Below are 25,037 nucleotides of genomic sequence, written 5' to 3'. Positions count from 1 at the left end.
GGCTTGAAAGGAGAGTGTGAATCGATGTTTGATTTGACATGCTCATGTTCCCGCTGTGAAATGAACTGTCATCCTCTTCGCTCTTACCTTACACCAGTAGCCACCGTTTCTCTTCCCTTCATCCCCTTCTAAGGCCTCCCCAAGAGATTTCTTGTTCTCTTTCTCTTACCGGCCCCTGAAGGGAAGGAGGGCGTGTGGGTTTATGGGGGGGGGGGGGGGGGGGGGGAGGGGAGGGGGGTGATGGGGAGCAGGGGGAGGAAGATTGGTCTACCCACTTTTGAGGCCACTCTAATAATGCTGGGCTGCTTGTGCATACAGGTCAGAGGCCAATGTATATTGATTGCTCACCCCGCTTGCCCTTTAGGCTCCAGTCCAGCTTGGCCTCCCCTCCCCTGCCATCCGAGGCCCCCCCCCCCCCCCCAACATCCCAAACCCCTAGTCCATCTAGTTGGTATGACCAGGCCGTAGAATTTGCAATTACACGCTGCCGTCCCTCGCGCCATTTGCGGGTCATCGCGTGTCACGTCTCGTTCGACCGGCGTTACATCTCAAACGGGGCAACCGGGCAGCGAGGTAGAGGTTGTTTTTTAACCGCTGCAAATAGGGATTCTGCCAAGATCTATTGATTGGTACATAGTGTGTGATTTGTGTGCCTCCTGCAGTAAGGAAACATCTACAGGGATATGTAGCACTGCTTTAAAGATAGGTCATCCCTTTTGCATGCAGATTTTTGAAAATTTGGTGAGAACACCCAGGTATTGAAGAAAACACCATTTTGAAACCTCCTGTAAATTTTGAACTCGAGAGGGTCTTTATTTGTTGAGTTAAATTGACCGTTAAGATTGGAATGATTATTTTGTACTACGAAAAAATTACAAATCTAAACTACTAGTCTAGTTTTACAGACCTGTGTGATGCACTTATGTAGTTCATGTAAGTGGTGTGTTGTTATTTGCCACATATCACAAAGTAAAAGAAGCTAGTGAATTCTTCCTCTCTGACAGCTTTAACATGCATTTCTTTTGTTCGAAGTATAAGTATAATATTACAACCACAGGAGGAGTAGTATATATATGCAGCTGTGCCTCGTACACAGAATACGTTACGGTGAGCATTTGGTGCATTATTTGAATTTTAACATCTAACAACCTTCAAATATCACAGAAATGTTATAGCTTTACGGTAGTCTTGTCATTCTGGTGGAATATATCATGTTCTGTGCTATTTGGGAAGGAGTGCAAAAGGGATGGCCCATCTTTAAGATCAGATTACATGACCAACAAATAAAATCTAGAAAATGAGGATAAGGCTTGCTTAATCCCTTCAAGACTACTCCACCAATGAATTGACAGTGCTATTGTGCAAGATCGACTTCACATTGGCATTGATGGTGGTGAAGGAAATTTTATTTCCCAGATTATTTTTATCTATATGTAGGTGTAGCGTACTTGACTTGTAATATGATGAGGCTAGATACACACACTGTGTATTTCATTCCTGTATGTCATACAGAGTCTTGTGTACAGATCATCGTGTTATCAAGAGTGTACAGTCTTACAAATGGGATACTGCTATCATTCGCTTTTTCGTGCAAAAGGCTTGGAGAAAATTGTTTTAGAATAGCTCTTGGTAACAACTGTTTCTGTATAGCGGGCAGAAAAAAGAGATGATAAATGGAGCAAGAGAAAGAGAGAGAGATAGAGCAAGGGAGAAAGGAAAAGAGAGAGAGAAAGAGACAGAGGGGGAGATACAAGAAGATGGGAAAGCGAGGAGAGGTGATTCCCGCCCCCCCCCCCCCCCCATTTCACTATTTGTGTGCCCTCTTGGCTACTGGGATTCCGTGAGCTATATGAGAAGGCTAAACTGGACACAGTCCAATGGGTCAGCAAGGTCCTGTGAGAGGTCCGTCCAGACTGTGTGCAAACAGAGACTGTGAGGGACTAGAGATGGTCAGTTGTCGGTCAATGATCGTCCTTGTCCTTCGGTATCCCCTTCTTCCCTGACCATCTATCTCCTCATCTCTCTTCTTCTCTTACTGGATTTGCCTTTAAACCTCCATAACAGCCGATTTGAAGTATGATATATTTTGCTGCCCATGGCAGTATAGTTTCCCTTGATAATGACAGGATTATAGTGGCATGCTGGAACCAGGTCTCAACAGAGGTAGATACATGTAGATAGATAGATAGATAGATAGATGGATGGATAGATAGATAGATAGCAATAGATAGATAGATAGATAAGTAGATAGGTAGATATAGATAGAGAGATAGATAGAGATAGGTAGATAGATAGATATAGATAGAGATAGGTAGGTAGATAGAATAGATAGATAGATAGGTAGATAGAGATTTGTAAGTAGATACAGATGAGATAGATAGATAGATGAATAGATTTATAGAGAGATAGAGGTAGATAGATGGGGAGAGAGAGAGGAAAAACAAACTTTTATAGAAGGATGACTTGCCTTTAGTGTGAAGAGTCTCTAGCTGAAATACATTTACAGCATCCATTTGATAGGCATACAGTAATACCGTGATCATCCACGCCAAGGCAAACACCACAGTTTGACAATGTAATATTTCTCCTACCCAGTGCAAAACAGTATAGTCCTTCGAAAGGGATGATTGGGTTTGAAAACAATTTGTTGTACAACTTACCATAGCTATAATGGTCAACTTGTATCTGCGCTATAAAATTGAGAATGTTTGGAAGATCATTTGTTGAAATTAGGAAAAAAGGAAGCCACTTAGTGGAGCAGAGATGGCATAGTATGACTTCATGTGTGAGTGTTTTATGTAGGCAGTGTGAGTATTCCATTCAAGGTCTGTTACTTTCTCTAAATGAGGTACAATGAACCAACTTCAGGTGTGAGAGGCGCAGGAGAGTGGTAGTGTAGGTGTGTCCACGGTAACAGGAGGCGGGGGTCAAAAGTGGGTCAACTTCAATTTCATTAGAGTGGAATGCTCAGAAGTGTACGCCTCTGCTTAATGAGATTGTCAAGTGTCCAAGGTTTCGGGTAACTTATTAAGCTGAGTGTTTTGCCTGCTTTTCTATGCAAGAATTGTTTTGGTCTACTCATATTGAGATGGGAACAAAGTTTTGAGATGAGAAAGAAGGAGTTAAACACTCACTTCATTGACCTTGTTATTCAGCCGAAGCATTGGCAAGTGCATGGCATGTTAGACTGAGCCGGATTCATTCGGGGAAGAAATGTAGGCCCTGCTTGTCTAGTGATCGCGGGAGTAAAATCCGGGACTTTCGTGCCCCACGATAATTTGAGAACTTTGTTTGTACACTGCTTTGAGAACTACAGGCAAATGGATTATTTCTGCCTGCAAATAATCGATCATCATTATTCGACCATGGTATGTTTGAAAATGATTTGTTTTTTTGTACGCCAGCCGCCCCAATTATGCCCAATTTGCTGGGCTGGCCAGGGTGCATGCTTGGTTAGTCCGGGTGACGAATGCATGCCATTAGAAGATCAATATTGTGGAAGGTTACGAACATTTTCTTTTTTCCTCCCACCTTTTACGTCAGATTTTCTGTCTTATCTAGTAAATCTGGTCAGGCCAAAAATGCAGAAACTATGCTTCTAAATGCTCATGGTGCCTTCTTAATATCTTATGCCAGGATGCCAACACATTGTGACATGGAAATTAAGAAAATGTAAGAAATATGTGAGCACTACTAAAAAAAAAAAGAGAGAGAGCTTCATTTAAGCATTATGTTACAGTATCAATTATGATCATGGGGGGGGGGGGGGGGATGGTCATGAACATTGTCTGTTTTATTTGCTCAATTCAGTGATAATATGTATGAAAAATTGTAGTACGTGCTTTATTTAGTATAAGAGTACAGTTCATGAAAGCTGGTGAATTTCAAGGATTATATTCTTGGGGACTTTGACAGCAGACTGTAAAAGGTAGAACTTTGAATTGACGTGAAATAAACAGAATGAGTTGAAAGTAATACTTCCAAGCTCGGAGGTAGATTTAGAGAGCTCTTCAAACCTTGTGAGTTCTTTAGCCGTTTTGTCGTCATCTGCTCATATTTTTAGCATTCCTTGTTGACTGCAGCTGCATTCCCAAATTATGCAAACGGCTCCTTGTAAATTGTCCCTATCAATCCAGACTTAGGCAAGGTGGTGATGCTCCTTCATGTTGGAGTAGGAGTGACATGCATGCATAACACCACTAAGTCAGCGGTTGATGCCTGCTGTTGTAACGAAGAACCCCCCCCCCCCTTCCAACCATTGTAGCATTTACACAAATACACACACCTTCACCTACAATACAACACACACACTCACACACGACACACACACACAAATATATATATATATATATATATATATATATATATATATATATATATATATAGATAGATAGATAGATATATAGATATAGATATATATATATATACACACATATGTTATATATATTCTCTCTTTGTCTTCTTCTATCTCTCCCCCTATCTCTTTCTCTTCCTGTCACATCAACTGTCCTTCATACTGCAATCTGTGAAATCCATGATCTGAGCCAGAGTGCCCAACAATCGTTATCTGCTGAAGATATTAACATGTTTCGTTTGTTTGGGTTCTTTTCTTTTTCTTTTCACCATCCCAATTTGGAGATGTGCATCCAATTGCTACGCACAAATCTGGTTTTCCTATCACTTGTCCATTTAGAAGTTGGATGAGCATTTGCAAAAATGTCATGCCATTTGGGGAAAACAAAGAGTGTTTCCACATTTTGCAAAAAGGTACTCTTCTCTTTGTCAACTATGGTGAAAGAAATGTCAATATTTGTGTGTGCATTCGGTGATATTTATGTATATATATATATATATATATATATATATACACATATGCACATATATATATATATTTATATATATATATATATTTTTTTTTTTTGTGCTTTTCTTTAGGCAGGCAGTACGCTCATCTCATGTTTTCTAAAATAAATTTCAAAATTGATGTGTATTTAATGAAGCGTCTGGTGCATTTACTCTTACTGGTGACTTTGAATGTTTCTTATTTCACTCAGCAAGCAACTCAAAGTGACATATGTAGAGCAACCTTTGCTGAATATACTGTAAGCTGTTATCATTCGGGTACTTCTTGAACCCCCTTCCAGAAAATGACGGCGACAACAACAACAACAACATATTATGATGCAACTGTATGACAAAAATCTATGCCAACATATACAAGGTTTGTAGTCTGTTTTATTCCTATATAGTTGTGATGGAAGCGGTAGATGCTTCATGGTCGTAAAAAAATACCCCTTTTGGCCGTAGGGTTCATTCATTGGGAGCAGAGGTTGAGAAATGATTGAATCAAAATGAAATCATGTAAAGATTTTGCTTTTCATTGGAACCACATCAAAGCAGGTCAGGTCATTTTTGCTCGCACTCTGCAGTCAGAATTTCTCATTACTAGTTGCTTTAGCTCTCGAGGAGGTTTTAATTGGTGCGTTCTGACTTGAGTATGCGCAGAATTGCAAACGGCGTATGCGTTTTATCTTAAAACAAATTGGCCATGACAGTGCCAGTATTCAAGAATAATAGAAGGAAAACGGGGCCCGACCAGCAGACTTGCGATTACATGTCACGTAAACTGCTACGGAGGAAAAGGGCAGTGGATCCGTTGTACTCCGTCCAATCATCTTGCGGGGATATAATGTAAATGTAGCCTCAACTTTGATTATAATGCAATTCTGCAACCGGCACTGATAATGGAGGGTTGGATTAGATTGATGATGGGGGAAGGCTTTCAACATGCTTGCAAAGGCTGTTCATTCTATGTGCCACAAGACTCTACCATCGTAGTAGGGAGATGAAGTCTTGAGCAATTCATTGTAGTACTCCTTTATTATTTTCTAAGTCAAGGTCACCATTATTATGTAGGCTTTCATATTTTTTTTGTCCATATTTTATGTGTGTGTGCATCTAGATTGAAGTGTCTTCATATTTTTTGCATGCTGGCAATTATGGCCACACGTTAGGCAGCACGGCTGTTCATTAGCAGCCGCAGCTGATGCGGGTGCATGCTCGGGTTTGTGCGTCTGTATGCCGAGCAGAGCTATATTTAGACTGCAGGCTACTTGCTGTGAGAGATATACTTGAATATTTCATCAAGGAGGCAGAATGGAAGAAAGAGATAGAGAGAGAGATGGAGAGTTGCCAAGATAGAGAGAGAGAGAGAGAGAGAGAGAGAGAATTAATGAGTTGCCAAGAGAGAAAGAAAAAGATTTGACAAAATGGAAATAGAAAGAGATAGAATGGAAAGGGCTCGTTCTTACATCCCTCTATTTGTTGAGAATGAAATCAGATCAGTTAAGACTTTTCAGAGCTCACCACATTTCTCTTTGTATGAATCTCTCATTGTCTTTCGTTGTGGTGATGTTTCTCTGTGTGGAATCCTTGTGGACTTAAAGGGATGATGTGGTGTTGGTTGAGATGAGGATTGAGCTTTAAACTTTTTGCAAGGCACTGAGAAATCACTTATAAACTGCTACAGAGCATACAATTCTAATTCAAAGTTTATTTGATAAAAAGTTTTGAAATGGCTGAGATATCTAAGAACAAAGCAAGCCTAATAAAAGGTAGGTCCAACCTTTTATGAGGATCCCTTTATTTTGGATATCCCTGCCATTTCAAAACCAATTTCCATCAAATAAACTTTGAATCCCTCTTAGAGTTACATGCTCTTTCATACTTTATTATGAGGTTCTCGTCTCACAAAAAAAAGGAAAAAAGTTTGAAACCTGAAGCCCCATCTCAACCAAAACTATACCATATCTTTAAATCTGTTATCTGGCATGGAGGCATGTGCTTGTGCTTATAACAGTTTTAGTGGCAAATGCACATATATGGACTATTATAAACAGAAAATGTAGAAATAGATTTCTTCATTTGTGGTGCTATGCCCTTTTACAAGAGCAAGATGCTGATGTGTCTGTCAGGAAAACCAGGTATCCCTCTCTAATGACTAAATACTTGTTCTGTTTCCAATGTAAATACTGTAAATGTGGAAATTTTTCGCGATGTGGAAATTTTCACGCATATTACGCGCCCAGAAACCAGCTCGAAAATAGAAACGCAAATTTTTTGCATGTCGTATGTTCCACTAATATTCTATCTTGAATCCACTGAATTAAAAACTTGCAAAATTCTTCTCACCCAGCCGCATGCAAAAAAAAAAATACTAGCGCGAAAATAACCACTTTTTACAGTACCACCTTGTACAGTACTCTATTATGCTTTTTACTTTAAAGTAGGCTGTTATTGTATTCGTTGGACAAGGCATTGTAATGGGAATACTCATTACATGAATAATCCTGTTGCTGCTAATGATCATGCCATGTCTGAAACTTGTGAGATATTATCTTAGTCAATTCAATGATATTTTACTGTCCCCCCCCCCCCCTCCCCTTTACCTGTTGTATGGAGAAAGCTTGTAGCACCAACACAGGAGCAAAGCTCTGACTTAATTTCAACACAGCATCATCATTAATCATTTGAGACTGTCACGTTTCTGGAATACCGTGTCCTACTCTCACACATTTTACTCCTGGAGAGGCGTGGCAGATGGAGAAGTAGATGAATAGGAATAGGGTAGACGAAGAGAGAGACAGAGAAAGAGTATTCAAATAGAGAGATTAAAAAAAAGGGAGAGATGATGATATATAAAAGAGGAGAGAGTATTTTTAATGGAGGAGGGATAAGAAAAAAGAGAGTCTTAAGATCTTATTCCACATACTAACTACAGCAGGACATTCAGAGCGCAAAGTCATCTGCATGTCTTGGTGCAAAGGCACACTTGCAGGAAATACTCTCCCCATCTCTCTTTCATTCTCTCTCTCTCCTCTTACACACACACACACACACACACACACACACACACACACACTTACACTCATGCAAACAAATGCAAACATGCGCTATACACATATATATACACACACACACATACACACACACACATATACGCAGCGTAGCCAACGTGTATTGCTTGCCTGCAAGCTCCCATTCTGCCCATTGTCATATGCACAGACAGAGAGGCGGCGAGGGACACAGAGGGGTCCCATAATCTATGCGTGTGACGCACAGGCCGGTTGCCCACATGTGCCAGAGCACTTTGGCGGATCGGGCTCCGAGTGCAGGGGGAAAAGAAAGCACACTGTAGGCTTGGCTGTAGTCGACGGCGCATTGGACTATACCGCCATCATGGCCACCGAAGCTGCAGCTTGCCTCTGAAGGAGCGAGGAGAGGGGACGAGGGAGGAAAAAAAAAAGGAAAGAGCATCTCCGTGGATACCTCATGGGTTTAAGATCGCATCACCCCACCTATGCCCTCTGACTCCATCTCGACACGTTTGCCGACTGATTGTTCTTCTTTCATGTGTAATTGTATGCGTGTGGTGTTTGTGCGAGGTTCAATCTTGGGATTATCGCTCAGTTTACCCGGATTCTTCCCCACTCGCCGTGTGCTGTTGACACCGCTTTTCTTGGATAAAGAGTTATTTTGTGGTCATCTCGAGAGTGCAGCAGCAGTCATCTTACTGTGTGGAAATTTACAAGGATCAATCTCGTCCCATTCTCTCTCTATCTCTCTCGTCGTCGATTGCTCCTAACCGTGTCGGCGCACCAGAAATCGCATCAGGGTGACGTCAGAGGGGACATAGAGCACCTTCCACTGGCCCTCCCCTTATCACCCTCCTGTGTTCAAAGACACACTCCTAACTGGCTCTCATCAGTGTAAATCTGGCGGATTCTAGAGGGGATTTGTCAAGCTAATTATGAGGTGTTGGCTTGGGGTCGGATTAAAGCAAGAATACGTAAGTATATGCAGAAAGAGAAGAAGAGTAATGGGATACCCAGAATCTTGTGTGCAAGAATTTAGAAAAATGCTGCTTCTACACTAACAATCATGTTCTATCCATGCATCAAGAACAGGGATTGAAAAAGTCTAATACTGTTTACTCATTGGTAACATTACACAAAGACAAAATATATTGCTCACATATTATATATCATTGCCATGATCTCTCTGTAAGAGATATTTCAGAGGTAGATTTTTTTAATGATTTCCCTTTCAAACGGTATTGTATCAGTTGCAGCCTTAGTTTTGAATAATTAAAGATAACATTGGGGCCCGTTGACTGTAGAGAGTTGAGTATACATTGAAAAATGTAGGTTTGATTACTATGATTAAAATTTCACTATCATTACATGTATGTCACTTATTCTCTGTTTTCACAACTAAACAGGATAAAAGTAAAACCTGTTGCACTATTCTCGCAGCTTTAGAAACACCTCCTGCTCCAATTGCATAGTTTTGAATTGCAAAGTCCCCTTTTTAGGTGAATTTTTTCGTAATGGCAGGTGTCAACCTTAGTTTTAATTCTGAATGCAACCTTAGTTTTAAATTCTGAATGTCAAGGGGCTACCCCGTGGCCCAAACTCCATTACCTATGGTTCAGCATGAATGCTGTATAAATAGTGTGCACACAGGGACACCAAAATAAAAAGATTGTCATTACCAAATGAATGAGATGTTTTGCGTGCAGTTTTGTCAATTCGTATATCATTTTACGTTGCATTTGCAATCATGTATCACGTTAAGCCTCCCTAGCAGAAAAAGAAAAAGAAAGGTCAAATGCAGTGGGGTTTTCTGTGCTAATCGGCTCTCAAAGCATGCAAATGGTTGAATGAATGGACTCTGTCATGGAGTATTTCTCAATTGCGCACAAGGTCACAATCGTCATGAAGAGAATATGGCCCTATTTGCTCAGGGTAACCTCGTAGTGATAACACTGCTCTCCCAGACAGTTGTCCAATTATTATCAATACCCCAACATTTTCAGATATATATCCATTTATACGCCTGTCTACAGGGGTATCTCATGGGCAAAATCATCTTGTGCGAGAATGAACACACATCAGGTGGGATTTGAACCCAGACCTTCTGTTTACAAATCAAGGGACCTATCCACTTACTGTAACCTATTCACTGAAACACGAGATGATTTCTTCTTAGCTAAACCCCCCCCCCCCTTCTACAGCGATAGTCCTTGTAGATGGATTTTTTTTCTTTTCTGGATAATTCCACTGATTATACTATTTTATAGGTGCCCTTTTTTTTTACAGTCCTTCCCACCGAATGATGTAAATGTAGAATAGTTCACAAGATGGAAATTTTTCCTAATGTGATGCACCACAAGTGTTTTTGGTACAATTCATACGTTATCTGCAGGAAGCGACAAAGGTGTTCATGCTGCAATGAAAATGCCCTTCTAGCTCCAATGTGATCATATTCAACTATTAAATCTAGGCCATGGCTGATGCATGGCTATCAATTTGGTGCACACCTCCATGCGAGTTCTATGTGTGTTGCTGTATTGACATTGCAGATCTTGTAGAAAACAACAACTGCATTTATTATTATGCAAACACTAAGGGTCCAGACTTTGGTGCATTACTGCCTAAATGTTCTCTCGGTGTTGGGATAATGTGATTGATGGTTGTGGTTACAAGTGGACAGAAACACAAAGAGATTGATTTTTTTTTTCTTCGGGGGGGGGGGGGGGGGTTAGGGGGGAGGGGTAGGGAAGGGGGGAACTAGCAAGTCCGATGTATACCTGACTGTACACTTCCATTCTTTCAGAGGCATTAAATCCAAGCGCTGGTTGTTGATGGAACGAGCACACACTCTCAGCATACATAATATATGACAGGAGGGAGAGCGGTTGAAAAGCAACACAATCAATCTTACAACGAACGGCACATCGACAGACCGACAGAACTGGGAAGGGGGAAGGAGAAGAGATAAAAAGGAGGAACAGCGACCCCTCCCAAAACAAGACAACGGCTACGCCTTCTCTGGCTGCCCTAATGGCATACGTTGTTTTTTCCAATCTGGGTTTCACAGTTAATGCATAATTGTCGCCATGTTTGTCCCCTGATTGTCGGTGGCTTTTTCCAGTTTCTCTCTGTCTTAGATTGTGTGTTGATGTAATTGATTTCCAGGAATCCTCAAATGCAAGCTGAGCTATCTCAGCTTTATGGGAACTTGATAAAGGAAAGATCAACAAATCATGAGTTTCTTCCCCCAAATCAGCTACACCACCATTTTGCTCACTTCAGGCTTAGTAAATCCCTTCAATTCTCTTTGATATTGGTTACGTGATGGCCAATTATATGATTACGAAAGGGCATGGAAGACTGCAGTATGGAGTATGTGTATATACATGTGTGTGTGTGTGTGTGTGTGTGTGAGTATTTCTGTGTATTGTATGATCACATTTTGAAGTGAAATTTGATTAATGTTGTAGCTTCACATTTATATGATTCAGATTTGAAATATGTAGCTAGTCTTTTCATTCTTAGGTATTGTCTCAAAATTGTGTCATTACCGTGTACCTATAGGCATACATTGTAGGTCTGTACTCTAGGGATAACTTGAAATGGTAATAGTGCTCTGATTTTAGGTTGATTCCATAGTCTTCTGTTATCAGCTTTGTAAGCAATCCGGTTTGATCATGTCTGTATGCTTCAGAATATGTATAGTGTCTTTTCACATCAAAAGTGTAAAAAGCTCTGGTAATAATGACATGTGCATGCTTTTTTTTCTTCTTCTTCAGAAAGAAGATGAAAAATACTGTGAGGGTGAAGACATTTTTCTATCTCTCTTTACAAAAACCATCATCTGTAATTCCATGTAAATATTTAAGTATAACTGTAAGTTGAATGCTGAATGATGACCCATTTTTTTCCTTGGCACAGACTGGACAGTTTGTGCCACAACCTCCCACAATCCTTTGCCAGTGTAGCCTCTGCTGCCTGATTCGATCGATGATTTGACAGGCTATCGGCCGAGTGGGAACTTGTTATAGTGTCTTCCTGTCTTTTGGTTTGAAGCGTGAAATTCTACACACCTCTTTAGTTGCAGCGTGGCATGCATCATCATCCTTGTCACATTAAATCTGTACATAGCGTGCCTCTGTTCTGTACAGAGCCTTCCTCTATGTTACCATCAATGTTCTCTATTTTTTATTTATTCATTTTTTATTTTTGGATGAAGGAGGTGCTGTAGAGTTTTAAAGGTCCCCCCTCTATTTTTTCACATTGTTGATGTAGCAGGCAGTTGTATAATAAGGGAGTTCACGGTTGCGATTTGCGCATATGTGTGCAAAATAAAGGTCAAATGAGAATAATTGTGTATTTGCCATTGACTTTCAAACGAAAAGAATAATTAGGCAAATGAGGATCCGGAATGTTAAGTTGTGGGTTTCACCGTGTTAGAACGCACAGGTGAAAGTGATTTATCGATAATGTTTAACAAAAGCTGCACACGTATTTCATTGACATTGATTACAAAGGTGGCATGCTTCAACAAAAAATGCTCTGTCACAGGTTGTTTCCATGTTATTTGAAAGTCTGTGGGGTAGGGGTCAAATGAGACATGCGCTAATCATGAACTCCCTTATTAATGTGTGAAGAGAAGTTTTATGCTCATTCTCAGTTAATCATAAATAACATGAGTGTTTGCTTTTACATATTCAGATGATCGGCCAGTTATGCACCAAATACAACTATATACAACGATTAAAAATATTCATTCATTTTATTTCATATATTAGATTCATTTAGACTGGATAAAAGTGTAAATAGTTTGCATTGCAGAAGTGAAACAAAAAACAACAGTTATAGCAGATCATGCTGTAAGCTATGATCGTCGTGATAAACTGGCCATTTTGAAGAAACAGCTCAGTGAACAGCCATCTGCCATGGATGTGTAAACATCTACACAAGATATGAACATGCTAGTGTACATTCTTGTGCATCAGTTTTAGACATTATTCATATCCTTGTCTACTTTCACAGTAGTGCCATGTTGTAATAATCATTTTTTTTAAGCTCTATTTTCTCAAGAAAGTTTTGACAAGTCTGTACTGTTTCTAATATACACAACTGTATCATTGCACATTGACCCATTGAGGACATGCTGATGTTGCTGTAACACACATTTCCCACAGACACCTGCCTGAATATCCGCGGGACTTGTCCTCAACGGGCTAATCTAATTAGCCTTTTCACATTTTCTAAATCAATATGGTAGAAAATGAGATGACACTGGAGATATTGTTGTAGATATGCTGAGAGGATTTCATCCTTCAAAATGCACAGCAGAAAGAAAAAAAAAAATATTGCCCAGGGAGTTGATTCTGACCTTTAACCCAAGCCTCCAAACAGGATCAAAGTCTTAGATTACCATGCACTTCGACACAAAATCCTCGGGTGCTTATTTTATTTCCACCAATGCTGGTTCCCCCTTAATTGGATGGAACGCTCTCTTGTAATGTTTATTTTAGACTTCGCGGAACCTTGTAATGTATTCCTTTGCTACTTTTCTTTCTTTTCCCCTCGTACTGTTTCTGCCCGTGATGATGTTATTAGTTTCTTCTTCAGTTCACTTCCCCCATCCCCACCTCTTTCTATCCAGTGTATTCTTCTGAGTTTGATGTGATCGTATCTCGAAATGTATTACCCAAATTGTGATGTTTTGTTGATGTCAGCGTTCACTCAAAGTTAATTTGAATCATCTTCGTCTCTAGCTCTCGTGTCGTGTTTGTCTCTTCCTCGTCTTTTATTTCTTGCAACTCCTGCTTTGCTTCCTCTCAGCCGTTCTCTCATTTCTCTCTTTTTGTGCGTGTGTATATAATGTACTGTTATCTCCCCTCTATTTTGCTCATGTTTGCACGTCTTTTGCATTTCTGTTTTCTCTCCTCCTTCTCTCGTCTGTGAACGACCTCTGTGCACCTCTTTCTCGTCTGTCGTCTAGTTTTGGTGTACTGTTTACCGAATGCTTGATTCTTACCCTCCTATCATGATCCCCGTGTATCCATGTTCTGATATTATGTACACACACCTTGCGACCTGTGTATGCGCAGTAATGAGAGACTCTAGATACACCAAAAGATACATACTTCATTATCGAACTGCCGAGCTACACATCATCTTTTCTTTGTCGTGGTTTCTCCTGTTTGGAGTGCATACCAGGGAGCAGCTCAGCATTGATTAGCAGCGAGCCCACGAATTCACCTACCTGTGCCCACTCTTGTTTGGCTGCTTCTAATTTCTATGGCACAATGAGAGTCTTTGTGATGCTGTGCCATACTCTTTTTAATAACAGCTCCTCACCTTGGCAAGCTGATAGAAGCAAAGCTAGTGTTGAGAAAAATAACGTAAACACGTCTCCATTCTTGCAGAGTAGGTGAGGGAGCTTGACTTAAATGTTGGCATATTTTAGGCACAAAAAAAAGAATTCCAGGAGAATATGTCATGATATAAAATGTCCGTTCAATATGCAACATTTTTCTGTTCCCTGGGCCCATAGTGCATTTAGTAGCCTTCTAGAAAAGCATTCTGAGAGCGCAGACCTCCATCAAGCAGCTTGTTTTCACCCATACATGCATCATTTACACATACGAAATAGCAAGATAACGATCATGATCCGAATCTCGAGATCTGTATAGGAATGTATAATCCAATTTCCAAGTGATAAAGAAACCTCTGTTTACTTCGTCAGCTTCCTGCACTGCTGCGCGTTGCTGCCTCAAGCAGAGCATGTGCTTTCGTGCATGTATGCAAACCTCAAGTATGCACAGTGTGAACTCCCTAGTTCATTGGTCCTATAAGCCAAAAGTTGAAAAATACCATCAGAAAATTCTTTGAAATTCTCTGATTACTACCAAAATTTACTCATTTGTTCCTTGTGCCATTTATCAACTTTTCCTGCAAGTTTCATCCAAATTGGTTCACAACTTATTGAGTTATCTTACACCCAGACAAACCAACGGCAACAAAAACATAACTTCCTTGGCGGAGATAACGAGGGATACCTAAAGCACGCTGAGGGAAAAATGAAAGAAGGTTCAGGGAATGGATCGCTTCTCTCATTCTGTCCAAGATGAAAGTGGTTTGTGCAAGAATGTTATACGAACTATCATAAGGCCAAATACTCTACCAAATGATCAGACAAAAAAAGTTGATGGGAAAAAGAGTTTAGGGGAGGCCGGGGTATTTTTCAAGAAGCAAAATGAAGGCTCTTACACTCGGCCAAGTCAGTTTGGGTGGCTGTACAAGTGCCTGTGTCTAGAAAAGAAATGGACAGATTTTATTGCTTCTTTGCCTCCATACAGACACTAAAGCTCTGAAAGCGCAACTCACCTTCCTGGGCAGAATCTATTTATGGCAGGAGAATTTCTGCACTTGGATTACTTTAACCTTGGGCATGCTGCATTAGTGGTCATTTTTAGAACAACGTTTATACCTGCTCAGTTATGTAATGATGGATGTTTTTGTCCTTTTGACAGATACAGTAGATAATGGGATTGTGTTTTAGCCGTGTTTTCTACTGGGTTTATCCCTCTGTCAGAAGGGAAAAATATGAGGGTTGCTTTTACCAATCTGGAGATGCTGTGCATTTTCATATTTTCTATATCTATAGTCCTATTTTTATGACATCAAAAACATAGGATAATTGTAGATTTTGTTCTAAATGGAGGTTGAGTTATTTGTAGAGTGCTACAAATGATAAACAGAAACAATAAACTCAAAATACATTCTCTTGAAAGCAAGGGAATTGTTTTGAGTTATTTATAGAGTGCTTACAAATGATAAACAGAAACATTAAGCTAAAAATACCTTTTCTTGAAAGCAAGGGACTTGTTTTAACCCTGTTAAGAAATAACCACCTCTCATTAGTTATGTGTTTTTCATTTGATACACACTTTTCTTTGTTTATGAACTCTTTCCTCTTGGATACAGATTTTTGAAATCTATGTTATGACACTGAAATTACTTTTATAAATATGACACCAGATTAAGTATCATAATACAATGCTATATGTTATGTTGTTGAGCACCACAGAATTGACATTGCTTCAAGGCCTTCCCAGCCCCATAAATCATCATAACCAGCTGTAGACTTATTAAGATATTTTTCAAAAATAATTGTTGCTGGACAAACATAAGTTGAGAGTTGCAGTATACATTTACATGGAGTACATTTTGCTGAATGTGAAAAGTGTGGGTAGGGCATATCTTGTCCTTCACCCCACCCTACCTTTTTTTTTTTCATCCTTCCCCACCCTTTTCTATCCTATACCCCACCCTGCCCATCTCCTGATGGCTACTGCACCATGCTTGCTGGCTTGCTTCAGCGCATACAGGCCCCCGGCCTCAAGCCTGTAATCACATTAGGCTTCTTAATGATACGGGCAGCAGTGTCCTCAGCTTGGGCAACAGTGACATGAGCAAAGTACTGGGATGGGTACATGGGGGGATTCTCCGCATACCTTGGCGGGCGCTTTCCTGCGCCTTGGAGAAAGAGTCTCGCCCCCCACCCCTCTCTCCTCCCCATCGATCCTCTCGCTCTTAATTGAAAACACAGATCATGTGAAATGATAGGCTTTATGTCCCCCTCTGGGGGTCGCTAGAGAAAGAAAGATGGTTCGTGCATTATGAATGCTTCAGAAGACAAATAGGTAACAGTTCAGTTTTTGAAGTCATCGTTAACAATTTGATCGAAGAACAATTTGATTTAAAAAATGAAATTACCTGCTGTTTCTTTTGTATCTGGAAAATGTATGATATTTTGAGTGGTGATGTTGTCCCGTGGAAATTTGCTGAAATTCCATCGAATTCATTTTGTCACTCATGTTGATAAAAATTAGATATTTATAACTGATTACATCATAGATAAAATGTCAAATGGATCATTTCCTCTGAAGTGAAGATATACAATTCATATATTACTGTATAGTGTGCCTGACACGCTCTATGGAATCAGGGGTCTTTCTTGAATGAGTTATGGTCTGTCAGTATCGCTTAGATGTCTTTGTGAGTGGAGTGCAGTTACATTCCAATTTCTCTGCTGGAAGTACTCGTAGCCTGGCTTCAAGCTTGTTGGCTGTTTATTAAAATATATTGTGCATGAATGTTTTTCAGCTTTTATTTGTTCGTTATGCATTCATTTTCAATGAAAATATATCTTCTCATATCAGAGGGTATCTAAGCTAATTTGTGGTACATCATTTATTGCACTAGGCAGGTTGTTGGTAAATGCGGTTGGTAAATGGGGAGGGAAAAAAAAAATCATTTACAGGCTTGAAGCGAGACTGATGAGAAAGGTGGCAGTACGCTGAATGGCACCTTTAAGGCACGCCAGATTCAACGTGATTGATGCTGTGTTGGTGCTGATGCAGACTTGAATCACTCTCTCCATGTTAATTGCCCCCAAGTCTAGGCAATCAAGGGTGTGTTAGGTAAGTCATTAGCATCCAAGCACTCCGGCATATCATCAGTACTACTAATGCCAGCCAGTACAGCAGCCAACTCCGATTTTGATTTCCATGAGGTCACTGATCTTCTACCATGCAGTGCCCCCCTCAAATCTGCCTTCCCCCTTCATTGCTCATCCGTTGCTTGCACACTTGTCTCCGATATTTATGCTGCTTGGTGGATAAATCTCCCCTCCACGGCTGTTCGGAGCCTGGGAGAGAGACTAAGTGGAGAACTCTTCAGGCTATGGGTCGAACAGGAATGAAAACTCATAAAACGTCAGAGATGATTTCGACCTAAATGATTCAATTCCCACAAGTGGGATAAAGCACAATCAAGATAATGGCACTTTGCTGAGCTCCCTCTATGGATGTGACTTCTACTTGCCTCACTGTTATATACAGTATGGGTCATGTGTTTAACCCCTCAACCCAACCCCCCCCCCCCTTCCCTCGTACTTTACAAACGGATCAAGTGGACAAAAATTTAGCTAATTTGAATTTGCTGTGTTTAATAGTTAGATTGTGCCCTAACCTTCCCTGGACCACCATATCAAATTAGTATTGACATTACATGCAAACAGGTTGCCAGTGGGAATGACTGGCTTAATGGCAATGCTTGACTGCAGATCCAAAAGTAATGTGGCTACTGGTCGTGAGAATACTCCTACATTGAAATTTATGAATTGGAATGAAGTTTTACATTTAGGCATAGTTTACATTAGATTCTCCTTGAAGTACGTTCCTGATTGAAACTGTTCAGATATCACAAATTCTATGCAGGTAAAAAGTAGAACAGTGAAATAGAGACTTGCATAGCAGTGTGAAAACTCGCTGGGTGTGATTCACTGCAAGAGATATCCCAAAATGCCTATTTGTTTCTGTTCCCATAACAACCTGAGTTCATAATGCCAATGCACTATTAGATATACATGATTTGGGCAAAGTCAACACATACACACACACACACACACACACACACACACACACACACACACACACACACACACACACACACAAAGTGCTGCCAATATCGATCACCTATTTTTAGAATAAAAGACAAAGTCAATAGAGCAGTTTTTAAGAAGGGCATGAATTGGAGGTTTTCGTCCAACAATACCATCACTGACCCCACCCTAGCAGCGGCCAAGCCTGAACTCCTGCTTGGGCTGCGGTCTTCCCGGAACCCCTTTCCTTCTGCTCCAGGGGTTCTGAAAAGCTGCCCCAGGGCTTGGGAGCGCCCATGCACCTGCTGATGTACTTATCGGCGGTGCATCAATTTTTCATGATAGGCCTTTAAAAACACCATGCAATCACAGGGCGCCACAAGCTTCATATACACATAATATGCTGCACGCACACTCTGCCCACACTTCCGGCTCAGCAAACCCAGCTCTTTGCGTGTGGCCAAAAATTGGCAGCAAGACCCTGTCCCTTGCTTGTTAATACAGTGATGCAGTGGAATGCTGTCAAGTATTGTAGAAGTTGCCTGTACGCCATGCAAGTTGGAGGTGTGTCCATTCAACTTTGATAGAAAGCCTGTAATCTGATATGAAGCCATTGCCATACACCTTATTAAGTACCCCACGCTCACTGGTGTAAGATTGAAGACTCGATGCAATGGAAAGACGTGAACTTTGCTCTACACAACTAAAAGCAATTCACATCATGGGCTGCATGTAGTGTAGTGTGCATGTTTTGTTACTCTTTGTTTGTTTGTTTTTTACTTTGGAATTTGGGGATTGGGTGATTTTGCGACTCGGGAGAAATATATGCGCATTTCGTGATCAACCTTGAGTGCCCTTTATTTCAGTGTCCTTGGCTTAAAATTGCGATTGATGGCACTGAATGCAATGCCAAATCTTTTTAAATCCATGCGCAAGCATGGGAGATCCCAGTCAGAATTGCTGCGTGCTGTGTTAATTTGCACAATTTTGCTGTGTGTGAGTGCTACAGCATAGCGATCTTTTCAGACTACATCATAAAGAATGCTTCCACCGCGTTAATGGAAGATGCGTGGGGTGTAGGCGTTCAACCCATTTCGGGTAGTTACAGGTGTGAAATTTCATTCTCTGCAGGGATGGTGTTGCGATCTGATGCTTTCGCTCACTGTTATTTGATTTCTCCCATAACCTTTGAAATTGTGTAGCAACCTGAAATGGGCTGAGAGTGTCATCTTTAGGAAATGATTCTCCATTATCGCGATGTCCAGAAAGATAATCAAATATGGTCAATGGGAAAGAGTCTTTATTTGTGGCTTTTAGAAGCATCAGTATTCAGTCATATAATGTGAAATGATGGATGCTATCTGATTGATACATGTAAATGGAGAGTAGTCCTCAGGAACATAAAGTCCTTTACATCTTGGGAGCCATGTATGGTCTTCTTATCTGCCTTACATGAAGTTCTGCCATTTAGTGGTCGAGTTAGAATTTTTGATGTGTTTAGATTGGTGTTTGTTTGAAAAGCCAATGGCATGACAGCACAAAAAAAAAAAAAATATTTACAGATGAGCTTGAAATGTTCTATTCAGCAGAGAGGCTTGACTCACTCTGTATGGATGTTCCCTCTTGTTTTCATTGTCAGACGTGTCCATGACGGCAAGATTTTTATTTCATACCTAGCTTGTGTGCTTCCATGATCAATATCACATTGACTTATTGCTTGACCTTTACAGCTATCCATTCTTACTGAAGTGCATTTGTCATGACAACCATGTATTGCTTCTTTGTCGCAACTGCCGCTCATATCGCATCCATTTCAGGGAGAGATACACTATGCGTTTTATTCTTGGGATTTTGTGTTATTTGCCACTGTTTTGATGATCTTCCCACATTCCCAGTCACATTTTTGAGGAAGGCCTATAAAGCATCTGAAAATGTCATTTGCAGAGTACAGGGAGGCGCCGGCTTCGCAAAAGAGACGAGTTTGGATGAAATTCACGTTTCGCTGTAGGCCTTGTCAAAGGGGGTCTCAGTTTAGTCTGCCTGACTCGAATATCAAAATGCTAGCTGTATGCCAGGAGAGGGTAAGAAAATATCAGACGATTTATCTAAAGCGAGGCAAGAGGAGACCATGCCCACTGGCAGCCTAATGCTTCCATTCCTCTTTTCCCGCTGTATCCAGACGAACAATTTATTTCGACTACACTCGGTAAATCTTCGCCGAGATTAGTCCCCCCCAACTTCAATTTTGTCGTGCAACGGTGTGTTTTGCCGCGAATCATTTCACCCCGCATCCCGGGGAATGTTGAGCAAAGATCACATGATTTTTCTGGTGAACTTTGGTAGCCTTGCATCAGTGTTGGGGTGACTGAAATCCAAGAAATGTTCATACACCCCCCAAGCATAAGTGATCACTCACCCACACTTAAGTTAAAATGCACGCACACACACACACACACACACACACACACACACACACACACACACACACACACACACATTCATAGTCCGGCACACACATTCATAGTCACACACTCACACGCACTCTCATGCCATGAGCACAGTAGGCGAAGATGCATTTCCAATGCCAGCATACAGCAGCTCCACATTAGCACTGACATTTCTGAGCCCCCCAACCCGAGCCACCAACTAATAATGAATCAATTTTAGAGAAAATTGTATCGAGGCAGCTCACCTAATCTGGGCAATTCATCCGAACTCGACAGGCACTGCTCCGCTTGGTGAGACCAAACGATTTGCTCTACGACGACACCCTCCCCCCCCCCCCCCCCCACCCCACTGTCCTCCCTTTCCCTTTGCGTATTGCTTCCCAACTTCCCGGCCCAATTTGGGCAATCCACCCCGACCGCCTATCGACAGTGCGCGGGAGCAGATCCTGTTTAAACTTGCACAGATGCATTAGGTGAATCTGCCCTTTAAGCTGGCAGACAACTTTCTTGTCGTCTTGGCGCTCGCAGATTTCCACCAAGGCCGGGCTTAATACAGTCTTCCTATGACGACTAAGCTTGTTACCGGGCGCGTTCGACTCTGAAACCATCCAAGGGAATATCGGTGAAGGAGAAAATCCCTTCCCGTCACTATATTTCGTTCCGCCAAGGTTATTATCAACCGTAGATGAACTGACAATCAAACTGCTTTAAATACTTAACTAGCACTGCTCAATGAAAACAGCATGTGTCGGCTTTATTCACAGGATTATCTAAAGTTGTGTCTTGTGACCTTCTACTACTGGAATAATTCAAGAAGTTTTCTGCAGAACTGCATTAGATACCTGGTACGAAAAACAAGGGAGCATGTCTGCATTCAACTGTATTTGCTGCAAGCAATTACTGTATTTGCTGGTGTATTAACAGCACCTGTGCGTTAACAACGACTCCATTCTGGCCAGGGGAGAAACACATGTCTGTGCTCTCAGATTCATTTCCATGAGATTCAAACTATGGTTTCCATAACAACTGCTTGTGGAAGGAGATCATTGTGCATAATATATTCATACCTTTGATTTTGACTTTGCTTCAGCTGAAACAAACAAACAAACAAACAAGCCAAAACCACTCAGATATGAAGGTTTTATCTTGCAAAGAAGCTGCTGTTTGTATAAGCTCTGTATTGGCAACTGCACAACTAAAATCTGAAGAGGGCAGCATACCATTAAATGATTTCATCACAATGCATGATGGATTGAGCTATCCTCAAATTATAGTTCAAAAGTGTCATCTTTCCCCATTGCTCATTTGATCAAAGCAGCGCACTGTACAAATGTGCTTTCACAATCTTCAATATTGGTTTGAGATACTTGTACATGTATTTAAAAAAAAAAATCACCGAAAAACGCATTTAGAGCAAACCTATTCGGTGAATTTGTTCAGAAACCATCATCAAAACTTATTCACCCATTTCTGCCACTCATTGTCGTGATATGAGGGTCCTTCACCTAACTGCAGTGTACAGGTACTATAGCCTACTTTATGGGTTTAGTAGCATGGCTGCTGTCTGCACAGTCCCACTCATATGTTTTTGTGTAAGTTCAGTGCTAGTTTTCATGGTCATTAGAGAGTTTACTGGGCAATATTGTTGGGCTTGGCTGGAAGTGAAAAGTGACTTTTCACCCTCACCATTCTAAGTCTCTGAAGTTTAGAAATTTCATTTGAATTCCCATCTAGCGTGCTCCATATCTCAACCTTTTGTGTTTCTGCTACCAAATCATCATATCAGGATGATGCCCATGTTAAAAGCATGTGAGCTCCATGTGTGCAAATACAGGTGTAAATGAATGAATTCTGTAGGACACCTTGTTGGCCCAGTGGAGGCACAATATAGGAGTACTCCACATGCAAGCTTACTGCACATAATGCCATGTTTGATCTATTGATGTGACTGTGCTTTGTCTGCTTATTATGCCCACTTCATCATGACAACAAAGCAGTTGTGTGCTACGGCAACAGAACAGCCTTCAGCTGTACGAAAGTCATTTGGCCAGAATTATATTGCATTTTGTGAAATTTGATATACACCTCATCTAGATTTGTTTTTATGATTGTAAAGCTTTTTTCAGATATTTTCATAGATGTAAAGTCAGTGTGTAAAAGTCTAGTAGACAATGGAGAGTTTTCCCATGTTAAACCAGTGAACCGTAGTTTTCTCAAATGGCACACAGTGATATACATTAGTAGTCATGATAGCTGATTGACATTTTAGCACTGTTCCCAGGAGGGTCTAGTGAATGCATACTTGGTTTGAAATGAGATAGAGAAAAAGAAAAAAAAAAGATATATGAAGGAGATAGGGATGTCACAGATATATACCAGAGAGAGAGAGAGAGAGAGAGAGAGAGAGAGAGAGAGAGAGAGAGAGAGAATAGAGACAGAAAAGAGAGATTGGAAAGAGACATATGAAATATATTTGTGTGTGTTTAGAGAGGGAGATTTAAAGTAGAGATAAGAGGGAGGCATATGTGAAGAAGATATGAGCCGAGGGAGAAAGAGAGATTGAATTTGAGATATGAGAGAGATGGAGATATAAATAAAAGAGATACAGAAGAGAGAGATTAGGGAGAAAGAGAGCGACATGCTACAGTTAATGTCCTAGATACGCTGATAGGAATACATCTTTGTGCTGACAATCATCCAGCAATAATAGCTCAATAATGATACCTGTGTCAGCTATGCAAGCTTCTGACTCTGCCGTGTCTTGTTGAAGTCAGTCTTTGTGTCATGAATACCATGTATTCTTGGCAAAATATCATCAAAAAACTGCATGGAATATAGTGATATAATTGTATTCTATCATGCACTAGTTTTATGGTGTTACAATTTGGCAGTCCCACTTTGGTACGTACATTCCTTTAATAGCTTGCATAGCAAAGCACAGAGTTTCATTGAAAGTTTAAGAGTCTACATTGCAGAGAGACACTGCGATGCTAACTGTATGAAGGTCCTCTTTGGAAACTTAGTCATGGAAAGAAATTGTTTGCTCTTTATGTGTAATGTGGCAAGAATCTCTTTCATCTTACCATGTGAGTCTGTCTGCCTGCCGTTTGCTCTCTGAAATTGCATCAGTGGAGATGTCAATGTCACATTCCTCCCCCGTGAGACATAGTACAAGCCTTCCCTGCCCCACCCACAAGCTACCAGTGCCCTGGGGGCTGCCCTTGTGTGTAGTCCACATGGGCACCCATGCCAGGAGAGCCTCTCCCAGAAAGTATCCCATTAGGTTGTAAATACCACCAGAAATCGACTCGTGTGGCATGTGCTGGGCTGTCCCAACTGCGCTTTGAGCTTGTCACTGCACCGACATCAAGCCGTGAGGTTCTTTTCACGCGGGCACGTCATGTCGCTTGTCTCCGTGAGGTTTAGAGAACAAAAGGGGCGCTAACTCCACCTGGATGCTGTGTGGTGTTTACAGCCTTCTGGCTATCTGGCAATGGTGTCATATAGTGGTGGGAAGGGAATAACCATAAAGGATGGCAGCAAATAGTGACAAGAGAAAATATGGCAAAATTGATGGTTGTGATGCTCCTGTCATTAATCTGACCCCCCTACACACACACACACACACACACACACACACACACACACACACACATTCATCTCTCCCCCGGTCCCATATCTTTTGTAGTTGCCCATGAGGTGCTACCGCCTACTCTGAGGGTCATAAGTAGCTCTCTCTTTTCTTCACAGGCCTGCCAACAGAAACATTTGGCAGCTGGCCCTGATGACATTCGGCAGCTGCTGCAGACATTTGCCGGAGAACCTCTTGGGGGTTGATTTATCGCTTGACATTCAGGAAGAGCATCGGGAAGAGATGGGGTAGGGGGATGTATGACCCAAAAGCTGAGTAGCGAAAGGAGCCGTTACTTAACCTCCTTTTTCCTCATCTCCCATCCGTGGGAAGCATGTCATGCATGTCTGGCACTTTTTTGAAGCGATAATTTCTTCGCACCCTCTTGACAGGCGGGATTTGCACTTCCTGTGTCACCGAGTCGAGTCGCTGCACTCCACCGGTGCCGGCAGTGCCGCAAACCTGAGGAAAGCGCAATTGCTGTCCAGTAATCAAGAAATCTGAGGCTGCCCAACGCATCAAACCCTTCTGATCATGTCTTGAATGATATGGAATAGATTGGGTATTTCTACAGTAAAAGGGGACACTTCAGGAATGTCAGATTTTTTTTTTTTGTCCATTTTTTTTTTTTTGCGCATTACCCCCAATACATTCTG

The 25,037-nt window shown here is 41.1% G+C and overlaps 1 protein-coding gene across 3 annotated transcripts in view; it reads left to right on the top strand.

Moving 5' to 3' along the window:
* LOC139743780 (plasma membrane calcium-transporting ATPase 4-like) overlaps positions 1-25,037 on the top strand; it is a 166,074-nt gene that overhangs the window by 50,273 nt on the left and 90,764 nt on the right. Inside the window, exon 1 of one of the 3 annotated variants that reach the window (XM_071654235.1) lies at positions 8,744-8,848. The exons of the other annotated variants lie outside the window; for them this stretch is intronic. The gene's annotated coding sequence lies outside the window, so the exon portion shown is untranslated. Of the gene's footprint in view, positions 1-8,743; positions 8,849-25,037 lie in introns of those variants that run through there. 3 annotated transcript variants of the gene reach the window in all.

This window comes from Diadema antillarum, unplaced genomic scaffold (assembly GCF_040938485.1).
Source record: "Diadema antillarum isolate AM-2024a unplaced genomic scaffold, OU_Dant_1.0 seq00001105_RagTag, whole genome shotgun sequence".
Classification (NCBI taxonomy): Eukaryota; Metazoa; Echinodermata; class Echinoidea; order Diadematoida; family Diadematidae; genus Diadema; species Diadema antillarum.
The sequence above is the reverse complement of the archived record's forward strand: the minus strand, read 5'-3'. Positions and strand labels throughout refer to the sequence as shown.